At 46.1% G+C, this 19,582-nt stretch overlaps 1 protein-coding gene and 1 long non-coding RNA gene across 5 annotated transcripts in view; both read left to right on the top strand.

Annotated features, from left to right (window-relative positions):
• LOC128144727 (uncharacterized) overlaps nt 1-11,948 on the top strand; it is a 35,471-nt gene extending 23,523 nt beyond the window's left edge. For all 3 annotated transcript variants that reach the window (XR_008236172.1, XR_008236170.1, XR_008236171.1), the window contains 2 exons: nt 583-710; nt 11,617-11,948. This is a non-coding gene — a long non-coding RNA (uncharacterized LOC128144727). The remainder of the gene's footprint in view (nt 1-582; nt 711-11,616) is intronic.
• A 233-nt stretch (nt 11,949-12,181) lies between these two features.
• GJA8 (gap junction protein alpha 8) overlaps nt 12,182-19,582 on the top strand; it is a 32,983-nt gene continuing 25,582 nt past the window's right edge. For both annotated transcript variants that reach the window (XM_052793900.1, XM_052793898.1), the window contains exon 1: nt 12,182-12,518. The gene's annotated coding sequence lies outside the window, so the exon portion shown is untranslated. The remainder of the gene's footprint in view (nt 12,519-19,582) is intronic.

The raw sequence follows: 19,582 nt of genomic DNA, 5'->3' as shown, positions 1-19,582 counted from the left end.
TGTTCAGTAAGTAGTGTTTCAACCCCAAATGTATGCTGTGAGAGTCTTTTTGTTAGTTGCTCAGGACTGTTGGACTCTCAGTAGTCCCTGAGGCTGGGATCCTGCAAAGACTTCGTCATGTGAGTAACTTGATATAGTTACGGCTTGGGGCCATTCGTGTGCATAAAGTTCCCTCTGTGTACAAATGTCATAGATCGGAAAAGGTTGTAGATTGTTGAAGCTCCTGTCTTTTCTACCAGGAGCCAACATGGTTGCTTAGAAACTTCTGGGATGACAGAGGTTACTAGCCAGCTGGACACATGGATGCTGGGGGACCTCTCACCCCAGAAGGCTGCGACATGCTGCCACGTGGTGTGGTTGCCAGTGCCAGCACCCAGTTCCTGGGACGTGCTGTCCCGTGGTGGGGTTAGGTAGCTGCGCTGCTGTGAGATCTCCCAGCTCTAAAGCTTGAGGCTTTAGAAAAAGGCTGCTTAAGCAATATTGCCAGTGTGGAAAGAATCACAGGCACACGTCTCATCATAAAGCCAGCTAGTTTTGCTGTGGGGTAGAACCACATCAGTCTGTACTGTACATTCTCCACAGGGGGAAGAGAAATCAGGACTTGAATCTGCTCTGAAGGCCAAGATCTCTAGAGCTTTCCCTGAAAGTCAACTTCAAAGGAAGAAACAGTAAAAGGATTCGAGGAAAAAGAGACATGTACTTGGATGGTGGTGAGTGAAACTGAAAAGTAAACAACCTGAGTTAGGGGAGGATTCTCAGATGGTGCTTATTACTCCCAGCCAGCTTGTTCTCTTCTGTGATGGTCTGAAAGCATTTCAAGACATGACCTCCTGGGTAAAATTAAGAACTTAATTGCACAAATTTATGAGTAATGGTTCTTCCTACCAATTTTGTGATGTGTGTTGGCTGGATTCTGAAGCCTTCTGTGAACAATGCAAATTACAGCAAATGGAGGAGGCAGGAGGACACTGCAGGCCCAAGCAGATTAGAAGGGTACATTTTATATTAGAAGACCAAATATCCACATGCTAAGCGTGCATGTGCGTGGGCACACACGTGCATAGAATAAAATTATATTTCTTTTGTTGGCAAGAGCTCACAAGCTAGACTAACTCCCAGCAACGTTGTGGTGCACGGCACGCAGGGAAGGTGCCTTCCGAGGGGCTTCCCTTTCCAAAGTGTGCCATGAGGTCGACTCGAGCAGTGCGAGGGAAGCAGGCAGCTCTGCTCCTTCATGCTGCACCTTCTGTGTGGCTGCATAAAGGCAAATAGGCTCACAGGGATGCATTAGGCACCTATACTTGTCAGCCTCGTGTCCTGAGTATTTATTAGAGGAAAGCTTGGAAAAGGTTTGTATCCAGTTTTGCTTTCTGGAAGGGTGAAGCAATTTGCCAATTCAAATCTCCTTAACTGTGTTTCTGGACACCTGGGTTTCCTGGTAAAACGCCGTCTGCTCGACTTTTTCTGACAGCCCCCCCTGCCCAGAAGAGGTGACAGCCTGCAGAGGAAGCAGGTGTGCGCCTGAGTCACCTACAGCCTCAAAGGCAAGGAAGGGAGTGCCCTGGCTTCTCCGCAGCAGCCAGCCGAGGCCATGCAGAGAGCCACGCTGGCTCTCCAGGTGGCCACAAGCAGTGCTCATGTTTAAAGCTATGAGGAGTGGGGAGGAGGCTAGGAAATTCTCTGAGCGCTGAAGCCCTGCCAGTGGCCTAACATAGGCCTTTCCCCACCTAACTTCCCATTTAACTCCATTTAAATTCTCTCCCCTTGCTCCTCATACATAGTGCGATGTGCTCTGCTCCGATCCTAACTGCCGACCGCTCTGTATAAATCCAGGCACTGCATTCTCACTGGGTCCTTTGCACGCTGTAGCTTCTTGTTTTTAATGCGAGCAGAGGCAAAGATGAAGTGTGATCATGGCACACCTAGCAGGAAACTACACACAAAATTGCTAGCCTGTACCGAGATGTTTCATTTGTGGGTTGCTGGTTTTTTCATCTCTCTGATTTGGTGATTGACAGATGATATCAAAGTGGGCTTGCACTGTGTTAAGACCCCTGTATGAGCTCCTGCAGAAACCTGGTGATAAAATCTGGCCAGTAAGTGATGTCAGACAGGATTGTGTGTGTTTGCTGATGTTTATTGCTTTCCTTAAGATGGTGGAAAAGGAAGAGATATTTGAACTTGATTGAAACAAGTTGAAGTAACTATAAATTCATTGGTTTTGAGCTGAATCTTGCAGTTCTGTATTCAAAGACGGATTTTGGCTTCTTGGTGAGAAAACTGAAATTCATTTTCCTTAAAAACTAGCCCCTACCCCCAATTGAGATGTGACAAAAATAGCTATTAAAATAATAAGCAATTTTTTTTCCCGGTTGGGGATGATGGGTTTTGGCTTTCTGAGTGTAGGAGAAACAGAGATGCCTAAGCAATGCACGTTAGTAGGATAGATGGTTTTTGCATGTGATACCCACATGGTATGATGTGGGGGCTTCCTATAATTATCCTATGTCTGTTGAAGGAGAAAAGTAAATTGGTTCTTTCAGACCAAGAAGAACCCAAGACTGAATTTTTGACAATGCACTCAGTATTTAGGAGTGTTGTCACCAAACCAGGGACACCACAGGATGTTCCCACTGAAAAAGCACTTCAGAATATGAATTGCAGTGGTTAAAAGCCATGCAAGATTGCTCACAAGAAGCAGAGAATAGGGAAATGGAAAGCCTTGATGTTGTTTGCTGTTCCCACACTCTTTCCCCACTTTTCTCTCAGGCCAGCTTTGTGAAGAACCACGTTTCTCTCTCAGGGAAAGTAACAATTTAACACAGCAGGGAAGAAAGAGTACTTTGCAATGTACTGCATGAAATGATGCAGTATCACTCAACTAACATCTGGTAAAACACTCTTAAATAGCCTCATCTTCCTGCATCAGCATTTCTAACATCAATAATTCTATTGGTAATAATCAGTGAGGTCTGAGATTTGTTGGAGGAGGATGGATGGCTGCATTTGGGGAGAAAATCTAAAGGGCTTTGAAGTATACTGATAGAAAAATGCTGAGGCAACATCACAATTACTGAGCTGAGAAATCTGCACTGATTTGCAGTTCCCAAATTGTTTGGAAAACATGAGGAATGCTGCCTTGAGAGTAGTTGCTGGTGGTTTAATGCCATTGGATTCCTAAGAGCTGGAGAACTCCCCAAGCACCACAATCCAGGGTAAATCTAAACCTGACTTAAACATTTCTCCTGGAGCTCCTGTGGCTGCCCATACTTGTCACAGGAGGTGCTCTCTTTTGTGCTCCCTACAGCCCCATCCCGAAAACCTTTGAGAGGAGTTCTTCTCCCATTCCTATCTCATAGGTCTGGGCAAATCCAAGCCAGTCTTCCAGTCAAATTCTTTCCAGTCAAGGGGACAAAACTTTCCTTCCACCAGAGCAATCCTTTCCATTTTTCCTCCTCTGCTCAGAACTGTGTGACCATCCTTACATTTAAAAAGATACCTTCAGAAATCACTTCATATAGTTAGAAAGAGTTATTTTCCACTCTGAAAAGTGGACCCACGCAGAAACTCCAACACAGGAATAACACAAGATTATCTTTCAGCTACCGAATTGATGTGAAATAGTAGCCTGCAGCTGTGTAAGCAAATAGACCAGCATTACAGGAATCCACGCAGAGGTCAATGGTGATCCGTGGAGTGGTATCTGGCCTGCTTTGTGCAGGCAGTCTGCTTGGTGCTGAACTGGATGGGAGCTCACTTTTTGTTTCCAAGTGCAACAAAGCTGTGAGATGGTTCAGCTATGAAAAAAGAAGATGGAGCTGAAGAAACTTAATGTGATGCCAACATTAATATTATTTGGCCTTGGTAATGGCCAGAGATCTCCAAAGATGGAAATATCTGGGCCTCCTGCTTCCTTTAGTCTTCTGCTGTTACCTCCTGTCCAAGTTGCTGAACCCAGCTGGTGATGGTCAGAAATGCCCTGCAGCGTTTCCAGTTGTTGGAACAGGTGGTGACATAGTAAGTGTGGTTAATATGGAGAAATTCATTCTGGAGAGGGTTGTAAGCTGCAGTGAAGGAGAATGGGGACATAGCAGAGAAAACCCACCACTTGCATACCTTAAGCTGTCTTAAAGCCCTCTGAGCTCTGGGACTGTTTGAGGCTGCTTGTGTTACATAGAGCAGCCTCCAAATTGCTCTATCTGACAATAGGCTGCCCTTCAAGCTATAACACTCCTCAGCTTTGCCACAGTCCAGGCTAGACTCCTAGTCTGTCTAGTACTGGTAGTAAAGATGAACTGCTGGGGAAACTAGTGTCAGAAAGGAAGGCTGGTCTCAGCTGAAGTTAAAGAGCAAGAATTTCAAACCTCCTGATGTCCCTTCGCATCTGAATTATGCTATGATTATAAGTTGCTGGGAGCAGATGGTCTGTAGTAGGTTGAGGTCAGTGCAGCAGCTTCTCTACAGGTAAATCATATCAGTGTACAGGATTTCTTCAGCATATCAAGAAAAGTAGTAAAAAGAGAAATTATTAATCTTATTTTTCAAAAATTCCTGAGATGAAGCTATTAAGGAGTCCAAGTGGCCTTGGTTTGAGGAGGACTCTGTTATAGATCATGAAAAAGTAAAAAAAAGGAAATTACTGAAATGGTTTGCCAGTCTAACACAGGAAAAAAAAAAGGGATATGTCCCAAAGCATATTAAAATATATAGTAGTGACATGGATAGGGATAAGAACACGACCAAATTCATGACTAGCACAAATGTATGTATCTACCTATATATGTATCTGGTGAATAATATTATGCATCGGCACATAAGCCCCAAGGCATCAATAACATTCCTAATTTGGGGGGTTAGATTGCTCACTGAGGAAGAGTCTTCTATGTTTAAAAACACATGTTATTTGCTTTTCTAGGTGCAGGTCTGTCAGAGTAGCTTTTTTGTTTTGGTTGCCTGAGTTTTCTCAGTTAGCAAAGTGTATCAACACTTATTTTCATGGCCAGCTTTTCTCAACAAGAAAGACTCCTAAAAAATGGATACCTACATTCTGGATTTGTTTTCTTCCTTCTGGAAGATTGTGCCCTGATTGGGACTCCCTTGGCAGAGGATGCTTTTTCCACAGGTTTCACATAGACTATCCTTGCCTTTAAGTTCGTGTTCCAGTTATGGAACAATTGTTGAAGTGCTTCATAGATTGACATCTTTCTTTTCATGTGCCAGGGGATTTATGAGACAGTCCTGAAAAGCCATTTCTCCTGCTCTGTGAGACACCATGCCCTGAGCCCTGGGGGGGGTTGTAGCATGTAGACCATGCCACTGAGCTCAAGGAGAGAGGAGCTGTCACTTAAATTGCAACCTGCTGCATTTAGTGGGTTGCTTTTTGGGCTGTTGAGTAATGGGTAAGATGATGGATTCTGTCCTGGTTTCAGCTGGGATAGAGTTAACTGTCTTCCTAGTAGCTGGTACAGTGCTATGTTTTGAGTTCAGTACGCGAAGAATGTTGATAACACTGATGTTTTCAGTTGTTGCTCAGTAGTGTTTAGACTAAAGTCAAGGATTTTTCAGCTTCTCATGCCCAGCCAGCGAGAAAGCTGGAGGGGCACAAGAAGTTGGCACAGGACACAGCCAGGGCACCTGACCCAAACTGGCCATCAGGGTATTCCATACCATGTGACATCACATCTAGTATAGAAACTGGGGAAGTGGGGGCGGGGAATCGCCGCTCGGGGACTAGCTGGGTGTTGGTCGGCGGGTGGTGAGCAATTGCACTGCGCACCATTTGTACATTCCAATCCTTTCATTATTGCTGTTGTCATTTTATTAGTGTTATCATTATCATTATTAGTTTCTTCTTTTCTGTTCTATTAAACCGTTCTTATCTCAACCCACGGGTTTTGCTTCTTTTCCTGATTTTCTCCCCCATCCCACCGGGTGGGGGGGAGTGGGTGAGTGGCTGCGTGGTGTTTAGTTGCTGGCTGGGGTTAAACCACGACAGATTCCTCAACTCCTGACTGCCCAAATATGTGGAAAAGGACATAACTGACATCTTTGCTAAGCTTGTGAGCTGATGCAGTAGCTACTTTGTTTATCTCTGGATTGAAATGCAGGTTAGTGCTAGAGTAGGGTTTGTTTTTGCAGAGCCAAGTGGCTCCAGCCTGTTGTGTCTATGGTACCTGTATGGTCAGAGTGAGCCAGGCTCTGGGCCTCAGCTTCCCAGTCTGGTGCCTGGCTTGCTCTGTGCTAGGCACTGAGTACAAGCTGGCATGGAGGCAGTATAAATAACCAGTCCTGAGATAACATGTCCATCATCTTTGAAAAACAGTATTTGTGTGCTAACATGGTTCTTGCAGAAGTGGGGCTATCACCTATTAAAAAAACATGTAAGTTTAGCTTGGTTGTCCATTTGTCATAGACAAGAGGAGGAGAATCTTGGCTGAGTCCTATTTATAGAATGGAATCATAGAACAGTTTGGGTTGGAAGGGACCTTAAAGATCACCTACTTCCAACCCCCCCCACCATGGGCAGGGACACCTTCCACTAGACCAGGTTGCTCAAAGCCCCATCCAACCTGGCCTTGAACACTTCCAGGGATGGGGCATCCACAACTTCTCTGGGCCACCTGTTCCAGTGTCTCGCCACCCTCACAGTAAAGAATTTCTTCCTAACATCTAATCCAAATCTACTCTCTTTCAGTTTAAAACCATTACCCCTCATCCTATCACTACACTCCCTGATAAACACTCCCTCCGCATCTTTCCTGTAGGCCTCCTTTAAGTACTGGAAGGCCACTATGAGATCTCCCTGGAGCCTTCTCTTCTCCAGGCTAAACAACCTCAACTGTCTCAGCCTGTCTTCATAGGAGAGGTGCTCCAGCCCCCTGATCATCTTTGTGGCCCTCCTCTGGACCTACTGCAATAGGTTCTTTCTTACGCTGCGGGCCCCAGAGCTGAACACAGTACTCCAGGTGGGGTCTCAAAAGAGCGGAGTAGAGGGGGAGAATCAACTCCCTTGACCTGCTAGCCACACTTCTTCTACTGCAGCCCAGGATGCGATTGGCCTTCTGGGCTGCGAGAGCACATTGCTGGCTCTTACTCAGTTTTTCATCCGCTAATACCCCCAAGTCCTTCTCTGCAGGGCTGCTCTCAATCCACTCATTGCCCAGCCTGTATTTGTGCTTGGGATTGCCCTGACCCATGTGCAACACTTTGCACTTGGCCTTGTTGAACTTCATGAGATTTGCATGGGCCCACCTCTCAAGCCTGTCAAGGTCCCCCTGGATGGCATCCCTTCCCTCCAGCATGTCGACCGCACGGCACAGCTTGGTGTCGTCGGCAAACTTGCTGAGGGTGCACTCAGTCCCACTGTCCATGTCGCCGACAAGGATGTTAAACTGCTTTTAAACTTTGGGAACGTGGAAAATGCATGGAAAGAATGAAACTGAAACATGTAAGCCTGCAAAAAAGTTGGTGCAATCACACTATTACTAAACTGCATATTCTCACACAGTGAGACACGTGAAGTAATATTGCAGAGTGTTTCTAGATGCTGGAATAAATATCTAGTGTCTACAGAGAGCATGCCCTATGTCTGGAGATCCACTCTCCAGTGCACTGCGTGCTTTCATTTGGGGTGTCTTTGAAGTGAATTAATACGTTGATGTTTGTCCAGTCAGTGCCTGAAGGAGTTTCATTTTTTTTATTTTATCTTAAGGTTAGGTGAAGACATTTCCCTGACTATCAGATACACCATCTCTGGTTCGCAGAGACCCCTCTACTCAGCCTGGTGATAAAAGCGCTTTTTAACACCAAAGCTGCTGTGTTCCCACGCCTGTTGCTGTCATGAGGGAGGCCAGTCTTAAACAATAGCAGAGGAATAAAGAATAGCCTCGCTAATTGATATCCTGCCTAGACGCTGAGTCAGGTGGCAGCTTGGGCCTTTTTAAAATTCCTGCATTGTTCCTTATTTTTCATTTGACTGGGGTAAATTTTTATCTTTAAGAAAAGAAAATACACGGGACCAACTGCGTCTGCCTGCTCCACTGTTCCCTTCCCACCCACCCCCACTCATTTTTGGTGTCTTTGTCCTGTGGTAGCTTCCAGCACTGAGGGATTGTCCTGAAACCAGGTTAGATACAATTTGCTAGTTTGGACTTCGAGCTGAGTGCGATGTTCTGTGGTTAGGACAAGGTAGCGGTGTTCTGAGCAGGGGTCCCTAAGTCACATACATCTGCAAGGCTTTGGAGAACGCAGTCTTTCACACCTAAATTTCCATGTGGGCTCATATTTATGTGATTAGTCTTAAAATGGTCAGAAGGCAAGGCAAGGATGCAGGCACAGGTTCCCAGAAAATCTCTCCATAGATGAATGTTTGGAGCCCTTGGCAGGATGCTAGGACAGTCTGTGTGCAAACAGACATTTGGAAATTGACAAAAGCAGTATTTACTTAAACAAACTGCAAAATCCTGTAGCTCAAGCTCTTGAATCCACCTCAGCTGCACTAAAAACATTTTCCAGAACGAGTAGGGGGCCAGGGTGGCTTTCCGTAATCTCCGAATCTCACAGGGCCTGCAGAGTCCTGTGTGTGGGTTTCATTCAGCTCCTGTCATCCCTGAGCATCACCCCAGGGCTGCTCTCGCCAGCACGGACCAGGGAGGGCTGTGGCTCTGCTCCTTCCCCTAGCCATGAGCCCTGCATCAAAGGCTGCAGAGGAGAAGGGTCAGAGATGCCCCCAGGACTTTCCTCAAGGCTGGGGGGTCCCTAGGAAATCTTTGTGGCTCTTCGGCACTGCTTGTCTCCTGCTAAAAGGCCTCAGCAGACGGGGAAAGCGTGGTCTTCACTGTGCCGCCGGGCAGGAACTCTCAGAGCTGGAAAGGGAACTGGTAAGGGTTACATCTGCATGTGTAGATATGAGATAAGAGCTGACCTACCCTTCACCCCGAACTGAACTCCCTGAAGCTCAAAGAAGGTAAGGTGACTGCTTGTGAAAATGCTGGGGGGAAGCCTGCCAGACCGGCAAACTTGCTGCTCTTGCTGGGGGCTGGGAGCAGACATTGAACGACCATCCGTGAGGTACTTGCTAGGTCCATGAGGAGCTTGGTAGGTCCCTCAACAAAATGCTTGAGGACTGGTGGCACAGAGGAATCAGGACCCGAGGGTGCCCATCAGGAGCCAGGTTGAGGACAGCTGTGCCCCAGGGCGGTGGGTGCTGTGGTCTGCCAAACGTGGCTCCCTGAGCGGGGGGGACACCATGCGAGCGCTGCCGAGGCCTGTAAACCCAGTGGGGGGACACCCAGCCCAGCAGCAGGGCCCACTGTACCAGAGGATGTTGGGCAAAGGAAACTGTTCTCAAAATTCAATTTTTTTTTTTCCCCTCAGATCTATTTTTTCTTTTCCTTTCCAGAAGTGCTGAAGTTCTGGAAAAACTCTGTGTTTCTAGCGGCAAAGGTGGGGAGGAAGTTCGTGCGTGTGGCAAAGGCTCGTTTCACGGGCACCATCTGGCAAGGGAGGAACACCAGCTGGTGGCAGGATCGCAGGGGGAGGGATGCTCCGCTCCCTCCCGTAGGCCTGCTCCTGTCCAGAGACAGGGAGGACGGGGCGCCCAGCATTTGTGTCGCCCGTGGAGAGGGCACCGGCGGAACGTGGCAGCTGCCCACACTCCCCTCGCTTTTAGGCTAGAGCAGATGTGGTTGCTCAGAGCCACTGAGGAGGTGCTGGCATGAAGGCCCCCGTGATATCCACCTGTCCTTCCTCATGTATGCCTGCCCACCTCTGTGGGCCCCTCCTGCCCATTGTTCTCTGGCACCTTTTGGTTCAGGGATTGCATTTTTTTCCCTGGCTGGGGGCAGGGTTGTGTTTGAAAAATAATATAAAAGAGAAGAATCCAAAGCAGGACAAACCCCTGAGTTTCCCAGCGCGGTACTTGGCAGAGGCACAATCCTGTCTTTGGACAAAGCCTTTGTCCTGAGGGGTGGGGGTGGAGGGAGAAATAGAAATTACAGGCAATGGAGAAACCATTTCAGATTAAGCTGAAATAGCATCTACTAGGCATTTGAGTGGGGCCTTTACTGCACATAGCCTGTGACTGTTGCTTTCAGATATCCCTACAGTGATACACATTTCAGATACTGTCACAGCCTTTTCCCCTGTGCAAATATAAACAGGGCAACATCCACAGCTAAGTGGCCTTAAATGGAGTTCCTGTACTGGAAATCTGTTTCTTCTGGGAAAGAAACATCCTCCTTTTAACGATATTACTGGGTCCTTAAGTCTCCTGGGAGCCTCAGATCTGTTTTGCACAATACGGGAAGCAGTGCTTGCCAACGCAAGCATGGTATGGCGTGGTGAGGGCTGGCCTGGCCCCAACACCATGCTCTCAGCACTAAACCCTACGTGCCAGCCCCCCTGGGAGTGACCAGGGGGCTCTGCCTGTAACGCCTACTGCTTGCATTGGTGGGATGTGGTTTTGTATTGAATTTGAAGGAGTAGAGAGAGAATCTTCTTGCCCCTGGCATCTTTATGATGACTAGGAAACAGAAAGCATGGCTATCTCAGAAGGTGTTTTCCAGCAAGCACACACCAAGAAGAAGTGTCTCTCTCTTCTCTCTCTCTGAATGTAAATTCAGGGTGCCAGAGGACCGGCAAGATACAGCTTGCCTGGTTAAATCCTTGGTGCATCTCAACCTCGCGCAGGCAGGGCCTTTCTGGAGGTGAAATGAGAATTTCTTTCAGACCTGGGCTTCTGTGCTGAGGCTGCTGGTAAAGGACTTCATTGGCACCAGCTGGGAAAGGGGGCAGTTGTGACAACCACACCTGCCCCATGGGAATATAATGGAGTCCTTTAGCTCATTGCAATGGTTGTGGGGGTTTGCTGTGTGTCAGAGCCTGTTAGTGGTGCTCTGGTGATTTGATTGCTTCCCCAGAGCAGTGCTGCTTGAGCCACTGGGCCTTGGCTATGGTAGCTCAGGCAGTGGGAGTATCCTTGGTGTCCTTGGTACATGCGTGGATCCTTGTTATGTAGGTTGCGGAAGAGATTCCTGAGCTTCAGGTTGGCTTGAAACACTGATCAGTCTGTGGCCACTTAGGCTATCTTTGCTGTTGCTATGTGGAGTTAATGGTCACCACGGCAAGGAAGGAGCCAGGATGTTTTGGCTTTAACAGTGTGTATTGCCCTGTGATGTGGTTAAGCCTACAGCTTGCTGGCTGCTTGTACGGTTCCAGCTCAGGGACTGTGGCTGCACAAAAGAAATAAATTTCTCATGAACTTCTTCACCTGCCCCTGAAAACTTGGTGGAAAAAGACTTAGGTCCTAATCAAGCTGTTAGTCACAGCAGGTTTCCCAAGCCTTGGGGCTTGCCTGTGCAGGCGGCTAATCTCTGTGGGGCACATGCCACCTATGCTGCTGGGGGCTCTGCTCTGCTCCAGGCAGCATGTGAGAATGCTTGCCTGGGAAAGCAGTCATTTCAGAGAGCAGAGCTTTCCTCTCTGGGAGGGAATGGTGGGGAGGACCTGAAGCAACCAGACTACCCCTCCATCAGCATGTTTGAGCAATGAAAAATCTTTTTAATGCTCACTAGGGAACCCGTGGGGAGTTAATAAGAAAAGATTTGTTCCCTGCAGGCCTGATGCTGTGACAGCTTCCAGTGGAGATGAGCTGGGTGGCTAGACAGGAGGCTGTGTACTGAAAAGAGAGGGTGAAAGGTGCCGCCTGCCAAAGCAGCAGCTGGTGAGAAGGCGACTGGACTGCACAGCATCAGCGAACACATGATCGGTGGGGAAGCGCGAGCCCAGCTTCAATCCTTGTCAATGGCACCTCGTTGACTTTTAACACTTCCTTATCGTGTCTGCGCTCACCTCGTAGCTGATAAAATGCCATCGCCGGTGTAATCTCCTGAGCAGCTCTGCAGAAAACGTTGCAGAGCATGGGAGGCTGAACCGCCTGCAGCCAGCAACCAGCATGGGACTCTGGTCCAGAGCAAGGTAACAAAGAAATGGCCCTAACCTGAGACAAGGCGAGGGTGGAATAATCTCCTAGGTTTACGGAGCACCAGGTGTGCCGATATGACTGACACAGCAGCACATGAATTTTGTGTTAGAATGGGGTTTGCAGAAGCTGGGATAGCTGTTACTTTTCAGTACCTAGTGGAGTTGGAAATGTAAGCCATCTGAAGTGACTGCAGTATGTTAGTACCCAGAGCTATAAACAACAGAGTTATGATAATGGGAAGGAATGCACAGGGGTTTTTGTTGTCTTTCTTTTTTTCCCAGAAATAACTTATTTCTCTCTCTTGGGTTGTTAAGCGCCTAAGTAGTTCTTGTACAAATCTTAATTATCACTAAAAGAAGGTATTATTTTTCAACCCATAACTGCTACTTGTAGGCCCATGGCAATTTTTTAAGCTATTTTTAATTTATTTTTTTTTTACATGCAAGAAACTTGCAGTGATACATTTCAGAGAGTCCTCTTTATGGGTTTGAACTAAGGACCCCTGAATATAAAACGATACACAACTACTGAGCAGGTATGTCATTTTTGGAACCTATAACTGGTGCCAAACTCTTTTACAGTATCTTGCCACTGAAGGAGAACAACGAAACCTGTCGTGGAACTGGCTGGAAAAAAGAATTTTCCTTCTGAGTGAGAAATTTGGATGTTTAAGAATGTCTTTTTTTTTTGTTTTTTTAAAAGAAAGGATCCTAGGCGCAGTGTTCTTCTTCCTGAATTGGAGAAAAAAGTCATGATGCTAAAATTAATTGCTGGAGAAAAACTTCTGAAGATTTTATCAAAGAACTTGGGGCCAAAGTCCTTCACTTTTTTCATGGCTGAAAATTTGATTTCAGCTTCACTGATCCAACTATTTTAACTGATGAAAGGTGAAACAAGGGACTTCTTTAGAGTAAGGAATTATCATTAAAAACAGAAACTTCCAGTGAAATCAATGAAAAGTTTCAGTTTGACTTGCTGTTTTACTTTTCCATCTTATTCAGAAAATAGGTTTATGCAGCTCTCAGCACATTTTTTTTCTTCTTGGGCTACAGCTCTACTCTGTACTATGTTATTCATTGAATGTTATTATCCTGTATCTCTTATATAGCACTATTCTTGTAATCGTCCCTGTAATCACTTCCACATGCTGCAAACTTGCAGAATGGAACAAACTCCTTCCACATTCCCTGTATGCACATTATCTTTGCCAAGTTCTTCCTCTCCAATTCTTGCTTGGATACCTTGAAGTTTATTTTCAATATCATAATCCCAAAGTTGTTCTCACAGGAACATCTAGTGCTGCCCCAGCCACTTTTAGGAGTCTCTTATTTTTTTCCCACCAGCTTTGATCTTTCCTGTGCTTTTGAACTGTTCTCCCCCTTTGGTCTCTTTCTCTTGTTTCTGTCCAACATCTTGTACTACCATCTCTTTGTTCCAGCGTCTCCCCATTTCTCCAGTCTTCCATCATCCCCTACCAACATCTGGAACTCTATGTGTGGGAAACCCAGGCCTTTTCCCAACACCACCTCTCTTCATCACCCCCAGCACTTCCGCTGTTCTCCCCAACAGTGACATCCACATTACCGCACATTTTACTGTATCCAAGCTGTCTTGCATATGGACCTGTCAAATCTCACCAGTTTTTCCTCTAAACCCTGACTTTGTGCCTACACTGTCTAAGTGACGAGCTCATTTGTCTTCAGTTACTGCAGTGCTGCTTGCAGTCCCCAGCCTCCTGCCTCCCAGGTCCTGCTGGCTTACCCTTGTCATTCCTCAGCTTCATATTCCTTCTGTGGCTTCTCCATCAGGTTTCAGACTCTACATGTAGACTCTGTATGTACCCATTTCATGGTTGTCTGCTATCCCCTCACACTTGCCATCTCCCTGAGTGGTGTTTAACCACTTACTGACTCTTTCTGCATCGTTTGCTCACCTTTATGCCTCTTTCCAAGCCTTCAAAATTTCTTTTCCTGCACTTCAATGTTTTGGGTTTTTTCCCTTGACCCTGTTCATACTAGGCACAATCAGGAGCAAAACACCTTGAAGACAGTAAATACCTGATTCCTCTTGAAATGAATACTGATTATCTGCCCACCTAGGAGTTAGGCAGCTGGATATTTTTAAGGTATTTGTGTACCAGTGTGCCACCTGGCACCCACTATTAGCTCTTGAGACCCCTACTTAGATTCCCTACACTGCTGATGCCACCTCACCCTGGAAGTCTGTGGTATCTGTCAGTAGTGTCCCCATAGTCTGCATTTGGTAACAGCCTGAGGAACTTGGTATCTAGTTCTTGCTTCAGTCCACTGGGATCCATAAGCAAGCTGTCCTTCTGCCTATCTCTCTGTCAGGGCCTGATCTCGTACAGGTTTTCCCAGAAGGCATACCAGATCAACTGGTGCACAATGAAGGGCTGGTGGAGAAGGTAAGTGTTGTGGCCAGTGTCTGAGACCAGGAGGTAAATGACCAGATTTAACTTCCTTCTTGGAGGATGGGAAACAGCACCTAGCCTCCTCACCTCTGAAATCCACTATTTGTAGAGACGGAGGCAGCTATGATGTTGAAGTTTGCTCAGTGGATCAGCAGAGCATATGAAATGAAGTGTATGTAATATTAGGCTAAGCTGTCATGGTGGGAAAAAGTGGGACTGTGCTTCCTTTATGTCCCTCTGGTAATCTGCCTGTGTAAGACCAAGACTTACATTTGCACTTTATCTAGCCATCTGGTTATTGTTCTTTGAAATTTTAAGGACCTTCCTTATCAGATTTGAGTGAATTTCATCCTAGAATGTGCTCCAGCCTGATGGGCAGAGCCACTTGCTCAAAACACTTGAGGCCAAATGGAGAAAGTGTTGAACTTGACTTCTTTCTTTTTTTTTCTACATTCTATTAAAATGTCCTAATTAGTGGCTTACTGGGCCATGTCACCACCAGCCTGGCTTACTATCTTTTTTTTTTTTTTTTCTGGAGTGCTTTTTGACAAAAAACCCTTGCATTGTGTACTTAGACTGGGGAAGACAGCAAGGTGGTGAGTCCTGTTTTGAGATGGATACCCCCTCTACAGATAGGTGTGAGATATCCATGTCCTTCTGAAGCCATGCCCTTGGTCAGTGTTTTCCCATGGACATCCTATGTGGCGTCCCTTAAGGGTGCTGGTATTTGCTGGTGCTCTTCTGAGGCACCCAGCGCCAGCCACCTCCACTCTTTGTCCAGTGTGCAGCAGTAAGGGGATGTGAACTACCAGCTGAGCTGCTCCTGCACTCAGCACTAACCAGCTCACATTTGCTGCAGACCTAGTGTAATAGTTAACCATGCCAGCAAAAGAGAAAGGAGGAGAAGAAAAAGGGAATAGAGAAAATAAAAAGCAGGACACGGAGATAATGAAATTGGGGGAGTGCTTCTGGTATTGTAACTCTACCAGACTTAGATTTCTTTAGCTCCTGCTGTGCTTTGCTAAAAATGAGGCTAGTTAGTCACAGCAGATGTGAATGTAACAACTAATAGGGGAATGAGAGAAGCTATGAGAAATGCATGAATTAAGTAGACTTTCTTACTGTTGTTTTGTGGGGGGCTTAGAACTAGCAGTTTTCAAACTGTGGCCTACTGGTTGCTCCTGTCAAGTGATTGGAATGCTGCAGAGGGTGAGAGAAGGGGCAGCAAGCAAGATGCATGATGTGTCTTCAGTCAGGAAGAGGAGAGCACTTGGGGAATGGGTTACTGGAACTGCTGAGGGATGATGGTGTAGCTGGGAGGAAAGATGTAGCTTAGGAGTAGATGCTAATGTTGCAGAAATGGGGATGGGGATTCATGTGGCTAAAAATAAATGGGTTTATAGAAAGGATACTGGTGGTTATTTGGTAACTAGAAGCTTAAATGATCAAAGAGTTCAGTAAGCCCTTCTGACTTTGCCTTGCCCTTCCAAAAATATATCATGGCTGGGTGGAAAGTCACCTCCCATCCGTTCTTAGACGTTAATCACCCCCTTCAATATAGGTGGCCTATCAGGTTGCATAGGCTGGATAAACATTGGGATATATGATAGCACATTTGCTGAGCTGTGGGATCTAAAGGTAAGGGCAGTATCTGGAAAGCCAAGATATTTGTGAGGGGAGGCAGGATTCCTGGTCTCTTCAGCTGCTTGCCCTCAAAATGGAAGGAGAAAGCATTTCAAATTCCAGAAGTCTTTGCAGGCTCCAAGCTATAAACAGGCTCTTCCTATATGAAGCAATAAGGATCTAACAGTAATCAGAAGATGTCTGCTTTTCCATACAGGCCTAATACTACCGGGATATGCTTTTGTGAGGGGGATGAAGCCCATCAGTCAGGGAGGACAGGAGTGCCCAGTGCTACTGGTGTGGATCATCCAAGACGGTATCGAAGATAGAGCCATGGGGTAAAGAATAAATGAAAGCCCAGTCAAGCTGAAGCAGAGGGAGACAGAAAAGGGAAGGAGTCAAAAACAGAAAGAAAGATGAAAAGAGGAAGAAAATAATTAGGGAAAGGGGGGGGGGAGTATTGGCAGTGTTTTGTACAATGGAGAAGTGTCCCAACTATTGAATACACTCCATAAATACTGCATTTTTTTCAGCTAGCTAGTCTAAGGGCCTCTGTGGAGGCAAGTACGCAAATGATGGGTCCCCAAGTCCTGCTGCTCTCTCCAAATTCAATGAGAACAGAATTTATGCCCTAGATAATGATCCTGAATTCATCCGGGGGGGGGGCTGTGGCTCTAGCAGGTCTGGATCATCTGTATTCCCAAAAGTAATGTGAAGGAAGATATGACCAAAGGAATGTATTTGCTATTTTACTTTGCGGAACACAGGGCAAGTGCCATATGCAGTAGTTGTGGATGCTCTGTTTATCCCCACCGCTCTTGCTAGCTTGAATGCAATGGTATAACAGCTTGGGTCTCTGAAGCTGTTCTTGGCATGTAGGCTCTTTGCATTAAAAATCTTTATGGGTCTGTCACCATAGGCCACAGCTATACCTATACCTTGGGGTGCAGAGTATGCAGGGTGTTGATGCTTGGAAGTGCTTGTATGACACTGCTCTGTATTTCCTGGTCCTAGTCAAGACACTAAAGTGAAGGTTACTACAAGTTTAATATCCAGTAGCATGTTGCAAGCGTTGGTGTTTCCTGACAGCAATGGCTACTGTTTCACCCTATAACCCACCCCACACCTCTGCTCCCAGTCGGAGACACCAAACCTGAGCAGCCTGGAGTGTGCTAGCTTCCTCTCTGGTGTGTGGTCTGACATGGATGCACAAACCGCCTGGATGATGGAAGAAACCAAAGTGTCCCTCATAACTAAAGTGAAATCTTCTAGGACGTTGGTTGTTCTCACATTAGTCAGGTATGACAGTGGGGGAAAGTGCCTCTCCAGGAAGGATCTGTGTCACTTGGACCCTTCGTTTACACTGACCAAAGCTATTGGATTTCATACCTTCTCGTACAGTGATCCTACAATAAAACGGGAAAGATCAGACATTCCTGTAGATACAGACTACTGGGGCTCTGTCCCGGATGGGAAATGTGCACAGTAAGATGCCAGACCCATGAGCCCTTCTCCACCCTGGGATGGAATAACCCACCTTTTTTCATCATGAATCTTAGCAGCCAACGGTGTTGCCTCACCTCATTCATTAGCCAGCCTGTGTCAGTATAATTAGGGGTTAAGTAGTTAATCTTCAAAAATCCCTTGGAAGTCAGGGAATCCATACATTTGCTTATTTGCAACTTGTGTAATTTGTGTACTGCCCCTGAAGCAACCAGACATGGGAATGCAATCCCATATTTTTGTATTTAACAACTGAAAAGAAGATGTGAGAAAAGGTTTGTATTTACAACAGTATAAAGAAAAGCTTTGACTATCTAACTTTCTGTTTCACCTTCCCTGTTGCATGCTATGCATCTTCTTGGTGCCCAGTCCTGCAAAAACAGAAAGCCTGTATTTTAGTGTGCACTGAGACTAGCTCCTCTGACACAGCATGAAGTTAAGCATGTGCATAAGCTTGCTTTTGTCCCAGCCAGAGAGGAAGACTACTGTTTCTTAATTGGGGCCCACCTGTGGTAGGCCCTACTGAAACATGTATCAAATGGTAACTTTACCTTAAAGCACTTCAAATCAAATTACACAAGGTAGACTGAGCGAGGAATAGATAGTGCTGGTATAGTGCTTTTAAAAAGTTTTGTTGTTGCTGTTTGTTGCAATGCAGACATTAGAACTTCACAGGAAACTTGCTGGTCCTCCAAATGGATGGAGGTGTATAATTGTAAGGGGGAATAAGCATTGTAAAGTTAGTTATTTGTGGCTGTATACTATTGAACTCTACTATCAATGATCTGAAAGACAGCAAAATAGTCATTGGTCAGTAGGAATGACTCAAAAATCAGTCAAGCTAGCAAAAAAAAAACCATTACTGCAATAGTCTGCATCACTCAGAAAGATGGGGCCAAGCATAACATTAGCTGCTGTAAGTCACATGTCAAAGAATAAGGAATACAGGCTATACTTATCAGCTGGCAAGTTTGTCTCGGGAAGCAGTGACAGGGAAGAAGTGGGGGCTGGTGCAGCTCACTGGCTGACAACAAAATTCCAGGATGATGCTGTAGCTGGGGGAACTCATGCAGCTTTCGGTAAATAACTTCAAGATTAATAGCTCTAGGAGAGGCTGAGCATGTGTCATTTAGCACTAACACGGTCACTTCCCATGTACTCTATTTAGTGCTTTTGTTGGTGGTTCCTGGATGGGAGAGGTTTCAGGGACAATGCCTGAGGGTGTAAAAGAATTGGAAGTATGCCTTCCAGTGAAAGAAGTTAAAGAAAAAACAGAAAGCTGAAGGCTAACTTTTTTCAGTGTCTATATATACTTACATGGGGAACAAACTTAGCAGACTGAAGTGTAATAAGATCCAAAACTCAGAATTTGAAACTGGGGCGGGGGGAAATCACATGAGAAAAAGCACTATTTTTTTAACATTGTCTGTAATTAACCATTGGAAAAACTAACTCACTGAGGGTTGTGGAGTATCCTCCACAAGGAGGCTTTTAAATTGTGGCTGGATTCTTGTCAGAAAGTAGACCCTTGCCGAGATGGAAAGGATTTCTACCAAGTCTTCTGACCCAAGTTTTTGAAGGTGTGGGTCTAGATGATCTTTCTGGAATTAGAGTCAGAGGTTGGCTCACTGTTGGCAGCTATGGGGTTGAGAGTTGGGACCTCAGGGCAAGAACAGAAGGCATCTCCTCTCAACCCAAGGCATTACTCCTTTTCACCCTGACCTGTGCAAACAGCCAAACCACATCACTCTTCCTCTTTAAGTTTCAAATGCATGCTATTGCTCCAGTAAGCAGCATTGCTCCCCCTTCATTCCTGTTTCCTATGTAACCATCTACTCTGTTCCCACTCCATGACATTGGCAGCCACCTCCACCACTGAAAGACCACTGAGGGTGGTGGAGGTGGGCACCAACATTTCAAAGAGGAGCTGCCACCACCCCTACCCTGTCACCAGCCCTTCATCCCAGAGCACTGTTCCACTGTCCATGGTGGCACCCATGGGTCTGGCTGTACAAGGTGGGAGAAGCCAGAGTCCTCAGCAG

The sequence above is a fragment of the Harpia harpyja genome, chromosome 8, assembly GCF_026419915.1.
Source record: "Harpia harpyja isolate bHarHar1 chromosome 8, bHarHar1 primary haplotype, whole genome shotgun sequence".
In the NCBI taxonomy this organism is placed as follows: Eukaryota; Metazoa; Chordata; class Aves; order Accipitriformes; family Accipitridae; genus Harpia; species Harpia harpyja.
The sequence above is the reverse complement of the archived record's forward strand: the minus strand, read 5'-3'. Positions and strand labels throughout refer to the sequence as shown.